The following is a 24,910-nucleotide window of genomic DNA, read 5'->3' as shown; positions in this document are numbered from 1 at the left end:
AAAAATCTCATCAGGTGATGGCTTTGACAGAGCATCTCAGTATCCTTGTCACCCAGAGCTGTCGTAAACAAACTACTGATGAGACAATGATAATAATTAACATAGTGTTAATGGAACATAGACGCTCACAGCTATTTTTCAGCTACAGTGAGCTGAATGAATGCCAGGCAGTGCATGTGGCATAACATCCTAACATGCTTCTTTTTTTTTCCTTACGGTGGTGGCTGTTGTAAGCTGGCTGTTTTCTGAAGATGGTTCACCAAGTCAAAATACTCTCCTTCATTCTGAACTTATAATAATAGATCATTATTAATGAAGATTAGCCCTATTGAAAAAATAATCTTTTTACTGATAAAACTGGTGTAAAAAAGAAACAAAAATAATCTTGAGATGTTAGAGATAGCAAAAGGCCTCCGAACATTTCCTTCCTTGTTTGCTTGTTTGCTTCCTTCCTTCCTTTCTTGCTTCCTTCCTTCCATTCATCCATCCATCCATCCTTCCACCCATCCACTGGGACGAGTGGAGCTTCAAACATGGCTGTTAGTGGCCATAGAGTACTTTAGGCTAAAATACTGGGATGTTTGGCTGACAGCCTGGATGTGTTCCCTCTCTGGGACTTTTGGCATCAATGTTAAAGAACTGCAGGTTGTTTTTCATGGGTAATTTAGGCAAATAATGAAACACATTCCACTATTCCTAGGCATGAGGCACAAAAAACTAATATTGCCTTTTGTCTTGATTTGCTATGTCACCACCTAATTTAGAATCACAGAATCATCTAGGTTGGAAAAGACCTTTGAGATCAAGTCCAACCGTTAACCCAACACTGCCATCTCATTTACTTCTGATAAGAAAAAGAAATACCACCTCTTTGCCTTTTCTTTGTCAAGGTATTACCTGATTGGCATTTTCTCCTTGCAAATGTGGTTTGAATCTGTCCAGATGCCACATCTAAACTTCTTTGCTAATTCTCTCATGCATCCTTCACCTCGGCTTCCTAAATCTCTCTTCTAAACATGTTCAGTCAGACGTATAGACTCCAACCATTTAAAAATAAACTGAGGAATAAATGTGACATAAATGCAAATTGGATGAGAGCATTACCCTCTCAGGTAACACACCATAATATTGTTCTCATCCTTAGTCCTTTGTGGTGTTCTTTTTCGTATGATCCTTGGACTGTTCCTTGCAAAAGCTCCCTATGCAAATAGGAGTCTTACCCAAGGACTTTGCGAGGCTGTCCTTGAGTTCCAAGTGACTCATGGAACACAGGCTTTTTGATTCCAGTACTGGCAAGTAGTATTGATTTTTTGATTTAAAATGTTGGTGTGTTTGAATATTTCTGGTCTCAATTCTAAATTCCTGATTATCAGCAAAGCTTGCTTTCAGTTGCAAATGTGTTTATTTGTCTTTATTGTGGTGGAGAACATTTTGAAGTTACGGTTTTAACAGTCCCCTAGGCAAGTGGCAAAGAACAAATATAAAGTACCCAAATATATTTTTTTTTTCGAAATGACATGCTTTTTGAGGCCTGACGCATGATTTTTTAATATTAGAGTTGGCAATACCACTGTTCCAAATCGGAAAAAGCCATTATATAAGAAATAATAACATTGGCATTCTCTCAGAAATCTTCTATCCTTCCAGAGAATAGAAGCCTCTTATCTGATCAATAAGGTGGAAAAAACCCCCACATTTCCATTAAATATAAGGGGTTTCTGATTCACAGACCATCTTTTTGGGTTGTTTTTCTGACACAACTGTGTCCTGTTCCATGACAGAGGGTTTTCATTGCTGTAAGAATAATGAGAATGATAACAAAAACGTTCCCATAAAAATTACAGATTTTTTGCTGTTGTGACCATCTAGTCAGTTGCACTTCAATTTTGGAAAATAAGTTCTAAAAATTATGCTCATAAATAATTTTAAACAAGCCTACTTGAAGGCTTAGAGAACCTGGAGTACCTGATCTCTGTAAGACAGCTGTCTTCACAGTCAGGGTATTTGTTTGGAAGGTGTATACTTATGTAGTCAGGAAAATGTTTCCAGTGTGGAATGCAGAGCACAGCTGAGCAAAGCTCCAATCTGAATAGGTCTTCAAACTTCTGGTACAATTTGAGGACCTAGCAACAGGCAGATGTAGCGGGTGACCGTACTGTGTACACCACTTTACCATCCCGTCCTAAGGAACTAATGTGTGCTGACAGTGACAGCTTTCCATCTTAGACTATACCGTGTAATACATGTTCTACTTTGTAGAGCACAGATCCTGCCATGTGCTAGATTATACTGTGCCCTGTACACATGCTACTACTGCTCTATAGTCCTGTAAGTTGTCTGAGTATAGTCTTAGTCAAATCTCTACCCTTCTGAGAAGGCATCTAGGTGACTCATCCGTGAGTCCAGCAACATGAAAAAGCCACAGCTTTCCCTTGAGCTCTCCCACAGATGTACTTGTACAACAGTTTGGAAGCAAGGCAGGTCTGGGCTTGAGCATGGCCTTGAGCTCATATGCAAGAGATGCTATTGATGTAACCACAGACTATTGTGCAGCTAGAAGTTACTTAGATCTTAGGAACATATGGCAGTTTGATTGATGTAAATTGTATCAATTCATTTTAAACACGGTACCTTCTGTAATTTTGTATAATTAATTTCACTGATTATTTTGCACTTGAAGAAGATGGCTTCAAAGAATGGTAGGTAGCTTCAGAGCTCTAGTTCACAGATTTAGATTGAGATGTTATGTCATCTTTCTGTTTCTAAGTTAGCTTTTAAAGTATCATCTGTGCAGAGGTTTAACACTAGAAAGAATGATGTATGAATTTCAAACTAATGTTATTTCTGGTAGAAAGCCAAAAGAAGTTACATATTTGCCAGAAAATAACTTGTCTTATTTATTTAGGTAAAGAATGCAAAATCATTATGCACTTTTTGATTTCTTGCTAATAATAGAATAATATTCGGGGGTGCCCTTGGTCAAAGTGATTTTTGTTTATATTTTTCTTATAAAAATGGAAGAGTATTTTTTGTTTGGACTTTTTTTTAACAATGAGAAAAAAAGGAGATTTAAAAAGTAATTTCCTCAAGGAAAGACTTTATTTTAGGGTTACAACTTTATAAAGTTGGAAACAACCTATAGATATATTTTTTGGAAAGTTCTCACAAATTACTTGGTACTCTTATAATTACTCAGGAGTGAAAAAAGATTGAATCTATGGAAAAATACAACTTCCTGTTACAGTTAAAAATGAGAGCTGATGAATAACATTCCATAAGTCATTTGTCAACTATATATCAACTTGCAGTGCTTGGACTTGTCAGTATTTTGCCCCAGCTAGCCACTGCTTCTGCAGAGTTGCAGGCAGCTACTCCAGGAGAGCAGGCTGGTGGAGCATATGCCGTGCAGCCCCTTCCCACCTTGAAAGGTGGAGGCTTTTATAGATTGCTCGCACTGGCACTAGAGCACTATCCAACTGCATCTTGCAAACAAAGATATCTGATGTATACGAATGCACAAGTAAGCATTAATGCTGGTAGAAACTGCTAGATCTATATCTCTCTCTGCTGACACGTGAGCTTGAAACAATATGACACAGTCGCCCCTCAGCCTAAACAGCTCACTGGGCTTGACAAGGACTGTAATAGAAGATGAGCAGTTCTGCATCGTAAGGCTTTTGATGGAAAACATAAAAGTACTGCTCTGTCTGACCGCTCTCTGAACATGCTAGAAAAATGACAGATTGTCAAAATTAAGTGCCCTGCTGTTCAGCAAACACGATGAAAGCTTTTGGTGATAGGCACGGTTTTAGTTAAAACTGTTTTGCCAGTGCCTTGCAACTATACATCAATGATAGTTTAATCGAACAACTGCTTGTGCATAGAGGAAGAAGATTATTTTGGTAGGCCAAATTCGATAAGTTCTTTCAAAGATGGTTTTTCTTCTCTCTAAGCCATGCAGGATAAATAACTGTTTGTGCTCAAGAAATTCCTGTAAAATCCAGACTGAATTAAGGCACATATATTGAAAGCTCAAGCTATGGATGTTGGCTTTTGGAGCCCTTTGATTACATTAGTGACAGAAACATTCTTTAAATCTTGTGGCTATGAGAAAAAGTTGGAAAATATGACCTGGCATAACCAATGCTATTTCTGTCTTTGTCTCTTGGCGGCTTGAAACAATTATTCTAAGAAGTGTGAATTATCCCATTTTCACTTTGCAAACTAAAAACAATGCAAAAGGAAAACTGCATACATTGCGATAGATGCGTTTGAATTTTCCAGTTTCTTTAATTTTCTACTCTTTAATCTAAAGGTTCTTTTCTTCTGTAAATCATTTTTGGACTTGCCATACTTCTTTCTAGGCTTATCTTGTATAGTTTTATTTCTGGTTTATGAGGTATTTACTTAATGTTAAATATTTTAAATTAAAATGTCTGCTATGTTGTTTCTAATCTTTAACTTAAGGGTTTAATAATATTCCATTGTTAAAAGGGAGTTAGGCCTCTGAATATTTTTAAGTCCCACAAGACGTTTTTAGTAAAATCCAAGACTTGCCTTAGTTGTGAGAGAAGCTGCCAGGTTTTATTGACATACTAATAATCCGAATGGGAAAATCTGTAATGAGTACATCCTTTTAGATGAGTGCTGTGCACCCTTGAGATGTCTGGTTATGTAACTTAGACATTTAGGGACTGTAATACAAAAGGAAACATCAGCAGCAAGACAGAAGTCTGGCTCTGATATTAAAAAAATAGAGGTTTGTGTGCTCTACAATGGAAAATAAAACAATAGGCCACTTCATTCTTTTTTTATGCTGTTCTTAATCCAGACGTTTGCCTTTACTGCTCTAAAGGTTGGTTGTCTCCTAAGGCTCTTTATATTGATGCTGGATTATATCTTACCTACATCTTTTGTTCCAGCTAACCCAAGTTAGATGATAGTGAGAACTGCAAATATTTTGCCGTCATAATCATTATCATAAATCATAAGCCATAAGATCTGCCTTGTGTTTGGAGGAATCAGCTTTTTTATTGACTGTCTTCCATAATTAATAGCACTTTACTTTGTAAATCAAATTAGCCCACTTTTTCTATAAAGATTTAGCGTGAGATCATTTTTTAAAACACTAAATGACCTTGACAAAAACAAGGGATCAATAACATGTTGATTAGCAGTTTGTTTTCTGTAATATTGGATGTTTCCCTTGTCGTTAGTTTTTCCTGTTGCAAGACTTGTAGAGGTTGAAGGTCACTGATACCTCCTGGTAATGCTGTTTTCCATAAATAGTTGATTCCACTCTTGTCTAACACTGATGGATTCACTTAGGCATGTGTGTAGGCTTTGCTAATGTGTCTTTTAATCTACATTTTACATTACAAGTTTCTGGGGGTACTTGTCAGCTATTTTTCCAGAAATAAATACAGTTTTGGTTTTAATGGGAGAGAACTTAGGTTCTGACTATTCCCTGAGATTAATTTCAGTGTTGCCGTGGCTAAAAACTGTGCCAATCTCTAGAAAAACATGTGGTGCGGTGGTAAAAGCAAGAGACTTTGATGTAGATTCAGCCTTCTTAAGAATAGACATTGCAGGTGTTATTAATTCTTCAATGTCTTAATTCCTCATTTATAAATAAGAGCAATATAATTGCCAGACGTAAGGGAAGTCAAGGTACATTCAGATTGTAAGGGCCTCAGTTAAAATGGTGATGAAAGGCAATAGGATACTGTAGGATACTTAAATATCAAAGATAGATTTAAGAAACTGCTCTAGTTACTGAGAGACTATCAGGGAGGAAATGGCAATATTGAGATATTTGTTCTTGTGTCAAGCAGACATTAAGCATCCATACTTTTCATTGAAAGAAAAGACTTTAAAAGGAAATCTAGAATATTCCTACATTCAGTCAGATTCTTAGGCCTTTAATTTCAATGTTAAATTCACTAAAACTTCCTCAGACTGTGTTGTCCCACACCATTTTCAAAAGCTTTCAGTATATACCTGGAGTGGGAGTTCCAGGCCATCAGAGGTGCTTGCAGGGCCAGTGACCCTACCAACACAGAGCACAGTGCCTTTCCCAACTCCTACATAAACATCATCAGCACACACTCATGGATGAACACAGAAGGCCCAGCCCACTTCCTTCTCTCTGTCTGATCAGGATTGTTGTTTTTAGTGGAATATACACAGGCCTTTACCCTTCTGATTCACATCCTGCTCGTGGTCACAGAGCCATCAATTAATATCCTGGACTTCAAGTCTTTCCCGTGTCCATGCCCAGATCCTAGGGTCAACTATGAAGCAGACAGGTTGCTCAGAGCTTTATGCAGTCTGGCCTTGAAAATCTGAGAGGATGGAAACTGCACAACCTCTCTAGGCAAACTATTCTGGTGCTTTCATGCCTTCTGGTGCTTTCAGGTGTCTTTGGTGAAAAAAATTGTGTATGTCCTATACACCATTGGGTAGACCCTGGCTTAGTCCCGTAGGCACCAGCAGGCTGTTATATGTTCCCCCCAAAACTGCCTCTACTCCAGGCTGAACCAAGCCCAGCTCCCTCAACCTCTTCTCATAAGACAAATGTACCAGTCCAAATCACCTTGGTGGCCTCTGCTGGATGTGCTGAACTTGTTCTCCTTTGATGGTGGGATTGCCTGTGCTCTGTTCTCCACTGATAAGGTTACTTGGTTCCTCTGCCTGTCATTACTCCTTACAAGGTCTTTGTGTTTACTTTGATTAGCCTTCAGTCAGATAACCTAAAACAGAACTCCTTGTGCCAGAAGCCCATGGTCAATCAAACTTGACACATAATGTCCCAGAAGGAATATGAGGCCAGGACACTGCATTACATTCAGCAGAGGCCTTAATGCCAAAGTAAGCCATGCTGAAAGTCATATTGCTAGCTATGAAAACTTTTTTAGTCACTTGAAAACAGAAGTCAGCCACATGACCAGCACAAGCACCTTTTTCTCAATTACGTGACATGAGCTTGGAAATTTCTTTCAAAAGAAGAATGTTAGAAAGTTAAGAAGTCTGTCACGTTTAACAGCTGTCTGCCTGCTCCCAAGTGCTGAATATCTCAAAAGAGTTGTAGTTTAGGTGCTTTTGGCCCATTTTCCCCAATTGGTTAAATCACCTATCCTGGCTACATTTCCCACAGTGCCTTAAGGCTGTCAGGATGTATTGAGTCTAGCTGGAGGGATGACTGTCCCGCCAGCACCTAGAGTGCCCGCCCTTAGAGCACACTGCTTGTCTTCGTACAATAAATTCCACTCTCTCACATTCTCTAAACACAGCAATGGAAAACAGGAGTGTCTTGAAGTTGGACTCCCTGTGAGGGCTTTGCACGAGGGAAAGTCTGCCTCCGCCTTAAAACCATTTCCATCAGGAAGATTTGTTGCCTCTGCTTCTGATAATTGTTAGCACTTACAGTGCTTCTGTTTTGTTGATGCCATGGTGTTCTATGCACGTTGGTGAGACTGCTCATTTTGTCTTCTAGCTGTAACATGAAACTCCTCCTCGTATATTCATCAACGGAGAATGGTGATCAGCTCTGAAAATTCAATCACTTAACTCTTAACTATGGGTAACTTTGCGTATCTCTTTACACCTCATCAGCAAAGCTCTGAAAAGAACTTGGTTGCACGAGGGAAAGTCTGCCTCCGCCTTAAAACCATTTCCATCAGGAAGATTTGTTGCCTCTGCTTTCTGATAATTGTTAGCACTTACAGTGCTTCTGTTTTGTTGATGCCATGGTGTTCTATGCACGTTGGTGAGACTGCTCATTTTGTCTTCTAGCTGTAACATGAAACTCCTCCTCGTATATTCATCAACGGAGAATGGTGATCAGCTCTGAAAATTCAATCACTTAACTCTTAACTATGGGTAACTTTGCGTATCTCTTTACACCTCATCAGCAAAGCTCTGAAAAGAACTTGGTTTCCTGAGTCCCAGCATTTGGATAAAACATTCTGCTTTAGACCCGAGAGACAGCAGGAGCAGATGAGCGAAGAAATAAGAGATTGTTTATATAGAGCTCATTTTCTTAACATAATCACATTTTAAAATAACCAAATTGATTTTTTTTTTAATTTGCTCTCTGGCTAAAACCAAAGGAAAAGTTTTACAAACATATGCATTATACAAAGTAGAGAACACTGCTAAAATTGGACTTCCAAGGGTGCATTAGGTTAATGCCTTGAAAGATAAAGACTGAGATCCTGATCTCACTGAAATTGGTGTGAATTTTGCTTGTGAGTTAGCAGGGTCAGATTTCATTCTAGATACAAGATGTTGGTGTATAAGTTCCCTTACCAGCTATTAGGATATGAGAGTGTTACAAATGCCTAAAATAGTTATCGAATTGTGCAGTTTGTGAAGAGCATTAGTTCCTGCACAAAACTGTTGTTAAATAGGAGTGAGATAAGGATATAAAACTGAACACGCAAGATATAATTATTTCAAAGAAATATCTAAAGGTTTTACTTTTTTTAACAGCATTTAGATTTCAGCATTTTTTAATGTAACAGGAGATTAGAAGTATATTGATTGGAAGGAGCCTATAATTGCTACATGAAAGGCAAAACTCATTTTATGTATACTCTGTTTCTAGTACTTTTGCATAAGCATGTTGTGCAAACTAAAAGTGTACTGCCTACACAGGTTAATCCATAGTTATAATTACTATTACGTATTTTAATGTCCAAAGTATTTATACAGAGTTAAGTAGTTATTTCTTACAGTATAAAGTAATGTCTTTGTCAGACAGCTGTAAGAAAGCATTCCTAGCAAAGTTTTTGTCTTGCAAAAATTGGAAGAGTGGTAAATAATAATCAAGAAAGGTCAATAACTGTTGTCTATGAATTTTTTTAAAATGGCTAAATGGAGGGTCAAACATTTGGATATCACACATGTAGATCATGTGTGGCAAATGGAGAACTTTATTTTAGAGAACACTGGCTCTGGAAAGAACTAAATGGTAATGAGCTGAACAAGAGCTTTTGAAGGTGATTCTGTGGCTTGGAGAGCAGATCCTATGTTTGGCTTTATGAGCAGGGGTATGATGCTTATATATAGGAAGGCAATTCTTCAAACTTTATGTGGTATTCATATGTGATGATGTATGCAATTCTAGTGTCCAGCCTTTAAAAAGAACATTGAAAAATGAAAAGGTTTCTGAAAAAGCTGCAAAAATTCTTAAAAGTTGGGCAAAAGCTATCAAACAGTTGAATCATAATCATCATAAAAAGGACAAGATTAAATTATGAGATGATCACAGTAAGTATCTGCACGAGATGTCATTTAAGTGTAAAAAGTTGTTTGGTTTAGTAGATGAAGGTATTACAAGGCACAGAAATTGTGAGTAGGTAGATTTGATGTAGGAATGAAGAACAGAAATGCTCATCAGTAGGCATAATGAACTGGTAAAGGAGTTGTCTCACAAGTCATTCCCGCCACAGTTCCCTGGGATAAACATATCAAGGGGAACAGGATCCCACAGTAAGAATACCAAAAGCAAAAAAATACCCCCTCCTAAAATATCAATCACATAATGGTTTCCTACAGTGATGCAAAACCCCAACTCCTATGGAAAAGCAGAGGAGAGATTTATTTTTAATTTATATCTTCAATACCAAAAGAGAAAGGACAAGAACCATTTCTGCAAAGTATTTTGGAAGGACGCCTTTTGTGATGCTTTTTCAGGTGCTCCATTCTGTGGCTTTGACTTGCCTTTTCACCAGACCTCATTCTCTGCCGAAGGCTGGTGACATTCAGAAGACTTTTAAGGTTCCATTTTTAAGGTGTATAAGCATTATTTCACACAACGTTAATAGACGTTTGCAAAGTGAACTTAAGTTCCTCCATACATGTCTATTGATTTTCATTACGTTTGGAATGATCTAAAAAACTTCACCAAACCAAATGAATTGCTTTAAGAACAGAACAAAGTTGTTAGGGCATCTGGGGGAATTCTGGGTGCTCTCTAGCTGTCACCTAGTGGTGATGCCAGTGCCAACAGCAGCTCACCAAAGACTAATGCTGCATTTTGGGAATTGGCACTGTCATAAAGTTCTATTTGTCCTTCCGTACAGCACTGCTGTTTGGACTTAACCTCTGAATTTAGATGACCCATTATAAGGATCAATTTCTTAATCTTTATTTAGGACTCTGTCAGCTCTCCTTTTGGTTTGAGGACTGTTTGCCACTCACCTAAATCTGGGTGCAATCCAGATAGGCAATTCTGAAAGAAAAAAGAATGGTTACTTATTATAGAAACCATTGCTCTTCAAACCACTTGCCTGAATAGAGCCATAGCCCCCATCCTTTTCCTGTTTCATTCTTCCTAATAATTCTTGAATTAGAGAAAAGAACTTGTAGGCAGTGTGGCAGTTGTGGCTGTGACTCTTATGTATATTTGTGTAACCCCTCTGAGAGATGAGTATGAGGCTGTGGATAAAATGCAGCACATTCCCCAGCAGACAGCAGTCTTCATGTGCATAATTTACAGTATGGATCTAGTCACAGCAACTAGTAAGTAGTAAGTGGTGGGGTTCTTTAAATGCTCAGAGTATCTAGAGAATAGCTACTAGTCGTTTGGCTTTTTTGTAAATGTTCAGTGGATGCTAAAGCTGTAGAAATAATGGGGTTTTTGCTGTGTTGTGATGGACTGTATTCCTTTTTCAGAGAATATGTGTGTACACAATAAAATGGAGCGCTCAGGTCAGAGACTGTAACGCTCCCTGGCTGAGAGCAGAGCACAGATTCTGTGATCTGAGAGTGCAGCCTTTTAAAACTTCAGTGTTTAAAAATGAGAGAGCTTCCTTGTGCACTCCTAGGTAGAGGGAGGGAAAATGATTTTAGTCCAGCAAACATCTGGTAGCTTAGGAATGAAAAAAAAGTACTGATTGGTTCTGACAGCTGCCTGCTTTGCAGCAGTATTTAACCAGAAATATTTGAAACAGATTGATATGAATAATGAAAGAGGGTATGATGTATGACAGAAATTAACCTCACCACAATTTAACTCATTAACAAAGAAACAATGTTACATATATAAGAAAAATCCTTATTTACTGTTTACCTCATTTGAGATATTTCATTTGTAATAATCGGAGAAAAAATAAGAATTTTATAATAATTTTCTCCATCAGGCATGGCAGGTATTTCACTGTGAAATAGGTTGGATGGGATGTCATTGTCCTTTAACTTTAACAAGTGCTGCTGATGGATGTGGTCCATTTAAATGTACAACAGAGAGCTGAACTAGATAACGAACTTATTATTACTCTCTGAGGATTACAGGTTAGTCCCAAAGGAGTGCAGTAAGCTAGAGAAAATCCATATCTACTGGCTAAACAATAGCCAGAAGGCTGACTGGAGATATTGATTTACTTTCTAGGCCATTTAGACCTTAATGGTGGAGAAAAGCTGAAGTGCTGTTTACTTTTCTGCCAGAATCGACCAAACAACCAGTCCATTTTTTACAGACTTTTGATTGATTTCACTTAGAGGAATTAGAGGTGATTTATTTTTAAGCTGAAAGCAACTCGTAAATATCTCCCACTACACAGGTTCCCTGAGAGTAAATGTTAAGTGGAAATACTTACTGAGATACTTTGCTGCAAATCAATGTGAGCAGGTAATACTCCTTGGTAGGAATAGTCAGGTGTTGGACACCTTTCTCAAGAGCGTTCAAGCCTCCGGCCCTGCTGCGTGAGACACAGCGCTTTTAAAAGTCCCAACTTTTGCAAACGGGTATGAATCTGATTGCTTGGCTGAATTTGTGCCAGCTGTACCCTGCTGACTTAGAAAAGGGCCGCGGCTGTGGGAGCGTAAGTGGTGCTCAAGGTCAGTAGTGAGCAGCTTTAATATTTGATGGATGAAAACAGTAATTTGTCACGTGACAATTGCCCATGATACTTCATACTCGCAGCAAATATCTAGCTGTAAGGATCAATGCAGAGAAGCAGCAGGCTAAGGTTTTGGAATGAAGCATTTTCAAAATTAGACAAACTTTAAGAACTGTTCCTGAGCATACTGCCACATATAGAGACACAGAAAACACAGTATGTTCATTATTTCCTAGAGATAACCTGTCTGGAAAATCACTTAGGTTTCTACAAAAGACTGTCAGGTGTATTAGGGCTGTGAATGTAAAAGGTGGTTTACCAAAATGAAAGGAAAAAACTCTTTGGCATATTCTCATGGAACTTAGAAAAGTAGAGCTGGTGTGTTAATAATATTCTTATGCAGAGATAAAGCCACAATTTTATATTAATTACAAACACATAGTTTATAATTGCTACTTAGGAAAATTCTGCGGGAACAGTTTTTTGAAGTCCACTTGCAAAGATAAGACCTTTTTTCAGAAAGCATTGCATAGTTCTGCCTTAACATAATAGCCTCTGTTGTCTACTGCAAACAGTGCTGTTTTCACTGAACAGGCTTGGCTTTTTCCCTCTCCATCCCCGTCCCTGAAGGGAGTTCTACTTGGTTAATGCGTTGCTCCTATCTTCACACAGAAACATGTACCTGTTACCTGAAAATTATAATTGCAGTCAGCTCTAGGGCTCGCACAAGAGTGTATAAATATGGATCTTTTCAATCTGAAAGTTGCATTTCAAATCCTACGCGTGTCTTATGCCACCTCTCCTACCAGCTGAATTGTTAATCCTATGCTGATACATTTGATTCAGCCTTGGCACCGTGCTACAGGGCTGAGAGCTGATGGGAAGAAGAAATAGCCCAGTATCTTCCCTTTCTCTGGCCAAGCCCCTAAACAACAGAAAAATTGCTTTACGGTGGGGTAAAAGTCATTAGGATTTGTTATATATTGTACAACAATAATCATTTTTACTGCCCCTTTGTACTTGTAGACTGATGCAGAGGAACTACAGAAAAGCTAAGAATTCCAACCTGTGGATCATCCTAGTTCTTCACTCAACATTAAAATGAAAAATGATGGATTACTGTGTGTTCTTAGTTGAAAAGCTGAAAAAGATTGGTACACCCTATGTTTTTTAAAGCATGTCTTTTGTAGTCAGCATGATCAGCTTTTACTTAAGAATTTAGTATATGCTGTTGTGAAGTCCCAAGCAGAAAATTTTACCGACTGTTTCATACATGGGTTTCTCTGAGCTTTTTTGTTTGTTAAGATTTGGAAAAGTTCACTTGCCCTTTCTCAGATGCAATATTGTAGAACTATATTTTATGGGGTTTATTACTTCAGCCCCCAAAAGTTCATGGCAGAATACATTTTGAAGACCTGTTTTAGACGCTAGACTTACATACTTTAATATACTCTTAAGAATTGTTTTTTTTGAAAGAAAGCCAAGCCTGAAAGCTGAAGTCTGTGAGCTTTATACAACTATGAGTGTCAGTGGAAGTGTTACCTGCAGTTCTCATGTGAGCCCTGTGCACCAGCATTTTATGTGCTGATAGTTTGTATTTCCTTACTGGTATGTTCACAGTTCACAAAAAACTATGCATGTATGTTAACAAAAGACGTGCAGCTGATGCTTTCTGTATGTCAAATAACATGTCTAGATAAAAAAACATTGTTGCAGTTTAATCTAAGGTTTTTCTGTTCATTTTGTCTTGTTACTTTTTTAATTTGACCTATAGTATGACTGAACTGGAATAAATGATAGAGTAGATATATTTTAACTTGTATTTAAGAGTGGCTTAATTTGTCTTAGTTTAGATCAGTTAGAAAATTGCTAACTAACCTAAATTTACAAAGTTCTATACTGAAATAGAGTCCCAATTCTGCAAGCACTGAAGTGCTTCATTTAATCTGTTTTACCAAACAATCTGTTCTTGTTAGTTTAAGTTTAGAAAACTGGTTAAACTGGTGCAATTTGCAAGTCAACCAGACTTTGGAATCCTGCAAATTTGAAGAAATCAGATCAATGTCTCCAAATGACAGTATCCTCATTGACCATGTTTGATTTCCTTATCAAGTTTAAGTGCTAAAGTATTACTGACTTTAAAGCAGAGAATGATTGCTTCCATTTGTCTCAGCAGGGGGGGGGGTTGTTGGTTTTTTGTTGGTGGTTTTTTTTTTCCTTGCAAGTGAAGTGCATTAGGAAAGAAAACAACAGCTGGTAGCATGGAGCTGTGAGAGATTTTAAAAAGCTGGGGTGAAGTAATGATTAGAAATGCAATATGGAGCTGTAGTATAAGAAGTAAAACTGAAGGCACTGAACAAGACAAATATAATTTAGGCAGAAGCACAGGTCTAATTACTAGGCTCATTTGATAGCTTAGAATTATCACCCATAAAGGTTGATTCCTCACCAATTCTCTGGCTGTAGAGAAGAATCCTATTAGATATTGGTGCTAAATTTACCATTCCTGTAGCATATGATTATCCAAAAATTAGAAAGGCAGAAGATTTCTTGAAGTGATCTTTGTTTATAACCCTGTGAAAAGGGTCCATATCTATAGACTTCCCCAAAGTGGAATGTGTATAATCACCGGCACATTCCATAGAAGGCACATAGGGAACCATTTTAGAGATTTATTTTAAGTATTCTTTTGAAAATATATCGATTTCTTCCTGATTGCACATATTTCAAATTGTAATGGAGCAGAGGGATTAAAAAATAAGTGTTCTCACTACAACTTTCTAACAAACAAAACAAATTACATTCCAGGTGCATAGCAGTTATTTGCTGATAATCTAACAAGATTTTTGGTGGAGTGAGTCTTGGTCACATAGCTTTGTACAGAGGAGCAAAAACACTACAGTGTTCTCAGCTTTACTCTCTGCCTGGCAGCCTGCCTCATCCTTTTTTTTAGGTGCTGTTCAATGTAAAAGGTTTTCTAAATTTGTATTTTGAAGGGTAAGGTGGTAAGTAGTTATAGTAGTAGAATTTATTATTTATACAGCTACCATGTGCATTTTCAATGCTAAGTCCTGATTTCTACTAAGTGAAGACCTTCTGCCACGCTAAAAATGCATTCTGAAGTCTCTGCACATTTACAGAACAGCATTTTTAACCACAACTAATGACTGCGTTCAGTTTTCAGGGGAAAAAAACGTTGCCTAAAAATATAGACTCACAAATATAGCAATAATGGTAATATTTTCAGGTTTGTAAAAAATTGGTGGCCTTTTAAAAACAAAACTCATCCCATCCTACAAAGTAGAAATGAATGTACTGTTATTTAATAACTGTGAAGTTTTGTTTCTCCAAGAGAATGAAGCTTGGCCCACGTGTTTCACCTGCCCGTTCTCTCCTGAATGGTCTGCACCTGAGAGCTGGCAGCTATGCTGTAACCTTTCCGTAGGACATGAGGGACCACAGTGTCCATGCATTTCCTGGAGAGAAAAATAGGTTGTACGCCTATCTGAAAACTCTTATAAGACAAGACTAGAGAGGAAGGATAGTTTATGTTGCCTTTTCTGTTTAAGGTGCTACAGGGAATACAGATGGGCTGGGTTCAGTTCCTGGGTTCTTCTGTAGTAAGTCACTAAAAGCCTTAGGTATAAGGATGCTTAGATGCCTGGTCCCACCTAAGTACTTTTAAGGGTATGTTATTTAAATTATCTTTTAGTGAGTAAGATGAGGAATCTTTTATCTTGTAGGGTTTGGGGGGTGGGGAGTCTTTTCTTCTACTTAGGCATAAGTGTTTTGAAACAAGACAGGTTTTCATTTTGAGATTAGACACCCCAACGTAGGCTTCTAAAGGTGTCTGTGTAGACATGGACTAGATGTCAATGCTCGCACTGTAGTCAGTGGAGGTCCAGCTATTTCTCTCAATGAAGACTGGAGAGAAATTCTGCTTGCTCAGATCTGGTGAATCACACCTTCAGTTCCATAGAGTAGATGTCTTTTGTCTTCAGTGGGAATACAACAGTCAGGTTCACAGGTAGACAAATGCATTGACATGGCTAAATACAGTGTTAAGATGAATCTCAGGCAATCCATATCATCCTTAGAAGTGTTCTTCTTATACAGGTGGAATCAGGAGGCAATGAAGCCTGAAAAGGCTGAGGCTTCCTAAACTCATAAATCTGCTCTTTCAGGAAAAAAAAAAATATATATATATTCAAGCCCTGTGAATCCCAGTCAGACAGGCAGAGATGTTTAGTCCTGTCAGGCTTAAATATTTCTGGAGGGATCCTAAGGACAAAAGATTTTGTCTCCTACACAGACCCTGATGTTTCTCCTGTGTGTTCACAGAAAAGCTGCTCATTGTTTCCCCTACAGCATTTCATTGCTTACTTTTTTTTTTTCCCCCTGAGTCTCCTCATTGTGTCCTACTTGCGAATGGTATAAAGCATAGTGTTTCTAGTATTTTAAGGGAATGGAAGGATTTTTTGGCAAGAATTGAATAGCTGTATTAAGATACTTCATTTTTTCAGTGGGACTTAAAATATTGGGTAGAGAAAAAGATTATTTAATTGCATATAATCACCTGCATTACAAGGAAACAAAACTGGTTTATGTGTTTTTTGTTTTCTAAAAGAGAGATACAACTCTGCATGTGAAACAGACAGTGAGGGGTTGCTCCTTGCAAACCTGTCCCTGAACCTCTGAACTGCATTAACAATGGTCTCATTAATTTAAGTACTACTCAGTGTCATATCTGCTTTTACATATCCATATTAGTGGGTAAGGGGAAGGAAAATTGTTTTATTCGTCTGACATAATTTAAAGATGAAATGTGAAGGACTATGACCTTGTTCTGAGATAGTAGGTCTATTATAACATATACAGAGAGGGCTTTTTTTTTTTTTTTAACAAAGCTTTGTTGGTTCTCTAGTCCGAGCAAGACTGGTAAATGTGGAACTGTTTATAGGCTTTATTTTTGTTCATGATAAAAAACCTCTTCAGATTAATGAGTCATTGGTGCCTCAGCATCTGCTCCCAAGACTGGGGAATTTGGGAAAGAAACTGAGGGGAAATATGAAGACAAAAATAAATAAAATGTTAAGAGCAGAAATCTTCATGATGGGGAATGGACACGAAGTATTTAAGAAGTGTTACAGAAATGTTCATTTAGTGGAACAAAATGAAAGATAAAATCACAGATACAATGAAAATACTTTTTAAGTAAATGTTTTGAGAAACTAAACTGTATGGTTTTTTGGTCCTACTAATAACTGTTCTTAAAACAGAATGTATTCAAAAGCAAGTGTCAGAATTCTTTATTTAAAACAGGTATTTCTATCACAGATGAGAAACAGTACCCTCTTACATGGAGGAATATGTTGTAAACTGTATCAGTCAGGTATCACACTGTTTTATAATAGCTGGTTTTTATACCAGGTGCTGTAGGTTAACCTCCTGTAATTTGTCTTAGTTGAGCGTACCACATTTCTATAACTCTAGGAGAAATACATTATCTTTTTTTCTCATGAACATCCTGTTGCCTATTGGCACAGAACAGATGCAGCCTGGGGCACAGCTCAAAAGTCATTGGGTTCCTCCTGCATTATAGCACTTATCATGGACTCTGAGGCTCTTAGAATTATTGGAGTGTGGTGTATATTTTAATATGGGCATTTTTAATGTCTTTTAGGATAAGATTCTTCTCTGTATAAATGTTAGTAGTAGGCTTCTCTCCACGAGAGTCTGTAGTGTAAGGAGGGTCTGCGAGAAAGGCATCATAGTTAATCCAATGAGAACAGGTTTCTTAGCTAAATAGTGAAGAATGTGGGTTATGGATATGACTGTCAACGTGGTTTGGCTCATGGGTTTTTTTCTGGTAGCCCTAGCAGAGGGAGCACCTCCAATCTGGCTACTATTTCTCTCAAAAACCTAGTCAAATTACATTCTGATCAGTAGCCCAACAAAACGAGGAAACAGTGCAGAGACCGACAGTGAATTTGTTGCACCTTTTGTCTGCAGATATACAGATAATAGATGATGTTTGGGAATGTCAATACCTGTCTGGAATGTGTGAACTGCCTGGTACAGGTACTATCAGTACAAGTATTTCAATTCAAATGGATAGTTGAAGTCTGAGATAACAAGTGGCAATGGGTGGTGAGACATTTATTTGAAGAGAACTAGACAATCCAGCAAAGATAGTAAGACAAAAGAGGAAATGCGCTTGGGACCGGAAACATAACAACATAAAAATACCCATCTGGTGTCAGCCAAAAGGTCTGTCTAGCCAGGTGCTCTTTCTCTAGTTCTGTCTACCTGTAAGTCTGAGAAGAATGGGGTAACATAATATATTTCCATATTTCTGTTGCTTTTGTTATGTGGTCTTCAGTGGCTATTTCTTCCATGAATCTGTCCAATCATTTTTGAACAGATGTAAACTTTTAGTGCCCTGTTATTTGCACGCTGTGTAAAGAAACTTTTTGTTTGTTATATCTACTGCCTTCTAAGTCCTTCTCATCTGTCCTAGCTTTTTCTTGGGAGAGATGATGAATAGTCATACCCTATTCATCCTCCCCATGGCATACATGACTTCAGAGAACTCTGTTATATCTCTGTCATTTATCATCTTTCTAGGCTGAAGAGTTCAAAAGATGTTCAATATTTTGATTGTTCCCACTTTCTTTCACCATACTTTTCCAGTTCTATTATACCTTTCTTTTCTTTTTTTTTCTCTCCCCCACAGCTTCTCCTCTGAGGAGAGGAAAACTGCATATAGTATTCAGCATCACAACACACTTCATGCAAATGCTGTTAAGCACTGCTCCAACACTTCATTTGGCTATTGTTAGCCCAAGACTTTGTCCCTAAGAACTCATCACTGTTTGTAAAATTAGAATTGGTTTTTATTTTCCTCTATGCATCCCATTGCACTTACCCCTGTTAAACATCACTACGTTTTTATACCCCAGTGACTCAGTACTGCGAGGCCCTTTTGCAACTCTTTATGATTTGTTTATTACTGCAAGTGATCAGAATGAACGAGGTGTCCAGGAGTGGGTTCAGGGACAGACATGAGAGCACAGCTGAAGGCAGGAGTAGAACTGAACGGGCAAGGGGGAAGGATGGCAGCTACAGCTGGATCGAACTGCAGAGAGTTTGGAGAAGATCTGGCTGAGAGCTGGAGAAGTGGGGCAGGCCAGTGGACTGTGGAGACTGCAGAGCAGCTGCATACAGAAGTGCAAGCTACAGTGCAAAACAGTACTATAAGGTATAAGAGAAAATAGAGTCAAATGAAGCTTTGCAGCAGTGGAACTAATAAATGTCAGTGTTACTTAATGGTATAAGCTTGTATGGGGTAGCTGTCCAGCTATGGGCGGTATCGTATGATAATGTGAAAATTTTATTTATTGTGTAAAACTGGAACTGTTCTTTCAGGATTTTAACTTTTCTGCACTTATCTATTCAGTCTCTGCTTATGCTGTGTCCCATAAGAGATTAACACTTAGATTTGCCATAAGTACAGTTGGTAATGGAAAAAGAAAAAATTGACAAAGATGTCTCTATTAAAATCATGCCAGTCACACATAAATCTCTTATGGATGTGCATCTCCACTGGCTATTTCCTTACCTTTGCGTATGATTCATTATAAAGCAGAACAGGAATTATATGATTGTTAAGACAGAAGTGGAAAGAAAAGAAGAACATTAGAAAAAGTCATACATTCTTATTAATATATATTATGTGCTGCAATGAAATCATTTTTACCCAAGTATAAAATTACCTAGATAATAGATTTATGAACAGTAAGAAGAGATGGAAAATTTGTTGTCTCTTGAAAACTTCTGTGAGAAGGATGGGACTTAATAAAAATATTCTTTATATTGAATTGTACGAAGCATTAAAATATTTTTTAGCAACTGAAGTTTTATTTATCAGATATTCAGTATTTACATAAAACCCAATGTATCAGTGCACTTTATTAGCAGGAATACAAAGTACAATCACAGTGACATACAATCCACTGTAAATTTTACTTTACTTGCTCTCGAATGTATGTCTTACAGGCTGGGACTCGATAAACCAAAAGCAGCAACTTCAGACACACATTGGAAAACTTTTCCATAACCTGAGAAAAAACAAATGGTAAAGGTTCCATCTGCTTTTATTCCCAATTTCAGGAACAGACTTCCATAGCTGCTTCAGCTTCAATTGTTCCTGGGTGCTGACTTTTTTTTTTTCGCATGCACTAGGGCTTCTATATTGGTGGTTTTTTAAATGCAATATGAAATTCCAAACTCTAATAAAGCAGGACACAGCCATGGATTAACGAAAACAAGTTGGAGGGTTTTTTTTTAGTTTTCCCTTTTTAAAAAGGGTAATTTGCTCCCATGAATTTGGCTAGGGTTTTTTTTTTCATTATTCTTTTTTTCATATTGCTTCGTACTATAAACTGTCTCGATTAAAATCATAGAATCCTAGAATGGTTTAGGTTGGAAGGGACATTTCAAGATCATTTGGTCCAACCCCCCTGCCATGTGCAGGGACATCTTTTACTAGATCAGGTTGCTCAAAGCCCTGTCCAACCTGACTCTGAACGCTTCCAATGATGGGGCATCCACAGCTCCGCTGCAAAAGCTGTTCCAGTAGCTCACCATGCTCATTGTAAAAAAAATTCTTCCTTATGTCTAATCTAAACGTAACCTCTTTCAATTTGATAGAATCATAAATAATAATAAACCTTCCTTAGAGCCAGATTATTCCCAGCTGTATACTACATGGAGTTTTACACTGTTCTCCGAAGTCTCTGGTACTAACCGCTGTCAGTGACAGAATATTGGAACAGATGTTCAGCTTTTTTTCCCAGTATGGCATTTCCTATACTCCCAGTTTCATTTTTAGACATCATTATCTATATTTTCAGAGTTAAGAAAGATGTGGGTTTACTTGGGTCTCCTTTAGGATTATTTTCTTTTTCTTCCTTTCTCTATTTTATCATCATTCTTCTTTCAGCATTGCAGAACTTCAATGCATTTTGAAATTAGGTTCCTATCTTTTTCTCATTCTTCTTTTTCTTGATTCCTCTATTTTCCATGATGATGATGATTTTTTTTTTCCACATATACTTGTCAACCCCTTTCTCCCCTTGGACTCTTCACAGTTTCTCCTCTGTGGAAATACATCTCTGTCTCACACCTCCATTTCTGCACACCTCTCTGGTATTTTTCATTCCTGGCAGAGTTGGTTCTACATGTTATTCTGCATTTCCTTGGAACAGAGGACAAAAGAGTGAACAAGGGGGAAAAGGGAGCCAGAGAGCCCTGTTCCTTTTAGATACTTACTCTGAATCTGTGGCTCTGAGCGCCTTCCAGAAATGTGGCGAATGAGATGATAAGTATCCACTCTATATGGCATCCTTCCTGCTCTTTTTTTTTTTTCCCCACGGATTTTTTTGTTTTAATTCATTACATTCTGTACACTGTTGTTCATGGATGCTGTTTTTAGAATGGGAGCTTTATGCTGGAAACTTTGTATGAGTTTATGATATAGACGGAGACCAACTCTTGACACTGACAAACAAACAGAACTTCTGCAACATAATTAGAATAGCTTTAAAAAAATGTTTTCAGAAGACAGTGCTTAGGGATTATATTTCAGGGAACAGTATAGTTTGTGGAGGAAACCAAGTGCTGCTTGTCCATGAGCAGCCATTCTTGCACAGATTTGCAGTAGAGACTGGTGGTTCCTAGCAGTGGACTTTTCAAGGAATTTACCTTGGGAAAATAAAGAATTCTAGTAGTTTCACAGGTAAAAATCTCTGTACTTTGTATTGGTTAAAGGTTAAAAGATGACAGAACTAGAGACAAAAATTTGTTCTTTCTCTGCCATATGAGAATATTGAAAATAAAGCTTTCCCAGAGTGTATTTCCAAATGGTCATACTGTATTTAAGTTCTGTATGTATTTTTGTGCAGATGGCCAGAGGCATATTATTGATGCAAGGCCATCCTTGTGCTAAATTTAAAATCTTTGCTCTGACAGTGTAGCCGTATTAAAGCAGTTCAAAGTTTATGTTATCAAACACACTTAATATAAGCAAATATATATGTTTTTCTCCAGTCATTTTCAAAAATGATCAAAGTGTTTAATCTGAAGTTTTATAAAAATTGCAGTCAGAAATTTCCTGATGTAGAAATTTTTAGGTCAAGTCATTGAAGCTTGACACTGCATAACTAAAATAAAGTGGAAATAAATATAATAAATATAAATAGTAAATGTAAGAAGTGTGAATAGAATGTGGTAGAAAGTGTGAGAAGCTTACAAATGTAGCAATAAATAATTGCTCCAACTGTAGACCCTTAACACCAGAATATGAATTTCTTTCTTAAGTTAAAAGATCCTCCTGTTTTATTGTCGTGACCTTTTATTAGCAGCCTATAGCTGGTCTATTGTTATGCAGGTTGTGACAGAGTGTGCATGCTGCAATGAAGTGTAGATGCTCTTCAGGTGTAGAATAAAGTATTTACTATTTCCATATTTAGATACAGGACAATTTTTCAATGACATGCCTTGTAATTGCTTAATCAGAAAGGTTATATAAAATAGTTTTAGCAGTAGGGGGGTTTCTGATTAACTGATAATGGAGCAAACCCATATCACAGACTATTTTGATCATTTTGCCTTGATTACCAAATATTAGCCTGAACTTTTCCAAGAAACATATCCAAGTTTCTAAGTCTAATATTTATCCACAGTATAGGAACGCTATAAGAAATGGCAGTGTTAGCCTTTCCATACTGTCTTGCCAATTTGTTTCATCCCTGCTTAAGAAGATCGTTCCACTTATCAGAAAATTGACCAATACTTGAGGGTGTGGAACACCGCCAGCATGAAAGGTGTTTAGGCTCTTGAAGTACAGTTTTGTTTTGTTGTGCCTACATCCATAGACTGTATATATTTTGACATACTGTAATCCAATATCAGGATTAGATAAATTAGCCTTTAATCATGATTGATGTTTTATTTATATTGTATTTTCAAACACGAAGTTGTTTAAGAGTTTAGCTATGCACTTTGAAGCATATACAAAACCACTTCCCTGTAAAATAATCTATTCCTTTTCCTATTCCACCAAAACCAGTGTTGTAAAGAAAAGTGCTACTGTATAACTTCTTTTTTTTTCTTTAATGAAACAGACTTCATCTTAAATTTGGTCATCTCTTATCCAAAGTTGGAACAAGTCTAAATTATCAGAGATTGAAAACAGATAATGACAGCAACCTGTGATTCAGTTTCTTACAGTTTTAATGCTGCAAAATTGTCATTAAATATGTGTTTACCAGTCTAAAATTTACTTATACCATTGTGAAAGAAATTTGAATGGCCATGAGAGTAGTTCATTAATCTTCTAAATGGACTCTTTTGCTATTTGCTGCTGTCTTGATAAGCAGATAAGCTTCACCTGTTTGAAAGAGGAATGCAAGTGGAAGATATGAATTTAGAGATATTTTTTGTTATTAGAAAAAGTAGAATATTTACTGTAACAATAAGACTGCCCTTGCTTATGGACATTTTAGTATAATTTGTCTTGATTTCTTTACATTTAACTTTGTTTTGCACATATAGTAAAAGATATAATACAGTTTACCGTTCAATAATATAAAAAAATATGGTGCATTTGAATAAAAACATGCAATCTAATCTATTTCATGGCTGGTACAGGGAGTTGGTAAATCCTTTTGAAAATGAAGAATAGAATTATCTATATCTACAACTATCATTGTACTGGAAAAGCTGTCAAGTAGGTTGTCTTTCTAGCCTTAAAAACAGAGATATAGTAAACCAGGAAAAGGAGGACAGGCTCACAAGACTACATTTTTTCACCTAATAGAATCTTATAGGGTACTACAAGGTTTTGATTTCTAGATCTAAATGTTCTAATAGACCTTGAGTGCACTGACAATGCAGGGTTTTGTTTGCTGAACTCAAAATACATGAATTTGACATTCTGAATGGCTCTAAAATATATCTATTTCATCGTTGTGCAAGTCACTATATACAGTGCTAAGAAGTCAATTTAAAGCAGGTTTCTCAATAAAGAAAAAGAAAAGTTGCTTCATTTGAGGTAAAAATAACTGAATAGCAAAAGGAAAGGCTCTCAAAGGAGAAGATGCAAAGTCTTGTTGATCTTACTCAATAATAGGATCAAAAGAAATGACAAAGTATTTTTCTGAGTACTTACATCAGGTTTTTTTAATTGTTTCATTATTCTTCATCATCCCTGTGTAGAAAGGAGCAGGAAAATAGCTACATCCAGGTTTCCCAAAGGGACCCAAGAGGAATTCAGTACTTTGTTCACACTTGTTTGGAAATTATGGGACTCTACATTTCTTCATATACATCAGCATAAATAGAACAGTTGATCCCAGGTCAGCATGCCAGCATGCTAACTAATCTGCAGGTATAGAAGGAGCATGCATCATATCACTTCCGCTTGCAGACTCTTGGAAGCTGAATCTGGTCTGAGCCCTTCTGGTTGTTGGAGCTCTTTGGAGAATATGCCATTTATCCTAGAGCAGGTTTCCAACATTTTCAGATTTTGTGTGCAGAAACCTTTGGAAATGCTTGTAACTTTTTCTTCAGAGATGTGTCTAATTGTCTCTTATTCTTCTGTTCCCTGCCCCATGTGGGCTGCCAGGTTGGACACCCTTACACACCACTGGTACTGCACCAGGGACTGCTGGCTCGCGTGCCAGCAGGTTTCTGGGAACGGCCAGTACCATAGTGCCCCCTCTCCCTTTGTGGCTTTAAGAGCCATTAAGTGGACTTTAAGAGCCATTTGAAATAAGTACCCAAGGCAGGATTTATACTTTTGCTGACATGTTTGACAGTCATCTACATCTGCGTTTCACTCTTCTCGTCTTCTAGCTCATGCAAACCCAGTCATTTTCAAGTTCCAAGCACAATGTGCTGTGCCGGTGTCAGAAAACAGTTTATACAAATGGATGAACTGTGCTCACATCTGATTCCTAAATGTGAATAATGAATTCTAATTCAGAGTCTTTTTTTTTTTT

The 24,910-nt window shown here is 37.3% G+C and overlaps 1 protein-coding gene across 7 annotated transcripts in view; it reads left to right on the top strand.

Moving 5' to 3' along the window:
• Positions 1-24,910, top strand: part of LOC104135121 (diacylglycerol kinase beta) — a 324,024-nt gene that overhangs the window by 213,993 nt on the left and 85,121 nt on the right. The gene's annotated exons all lie outside the window — the stretch shown is intronic.

This window comes from Egretta garzetta, unplaced genomic scaffold (genome assembly GCF_000687185.1).
Source record: "Egretta garzetta isolate BGI_Z169 unplaced genomic scaffold, ASM68718v1 scaffold210, whole genome shotgun sequence".
Lineage (NCBI taxonomy): Eukaryota > Metazoa > Chordata > Aves > Pelecaniformes > Ardeidae > Egretta > Egretta garzetta.
Note: the sequence above shows the minus strand (reverse complement) of the source record. Positions and strands in the feature narration are given on the sequence as shown.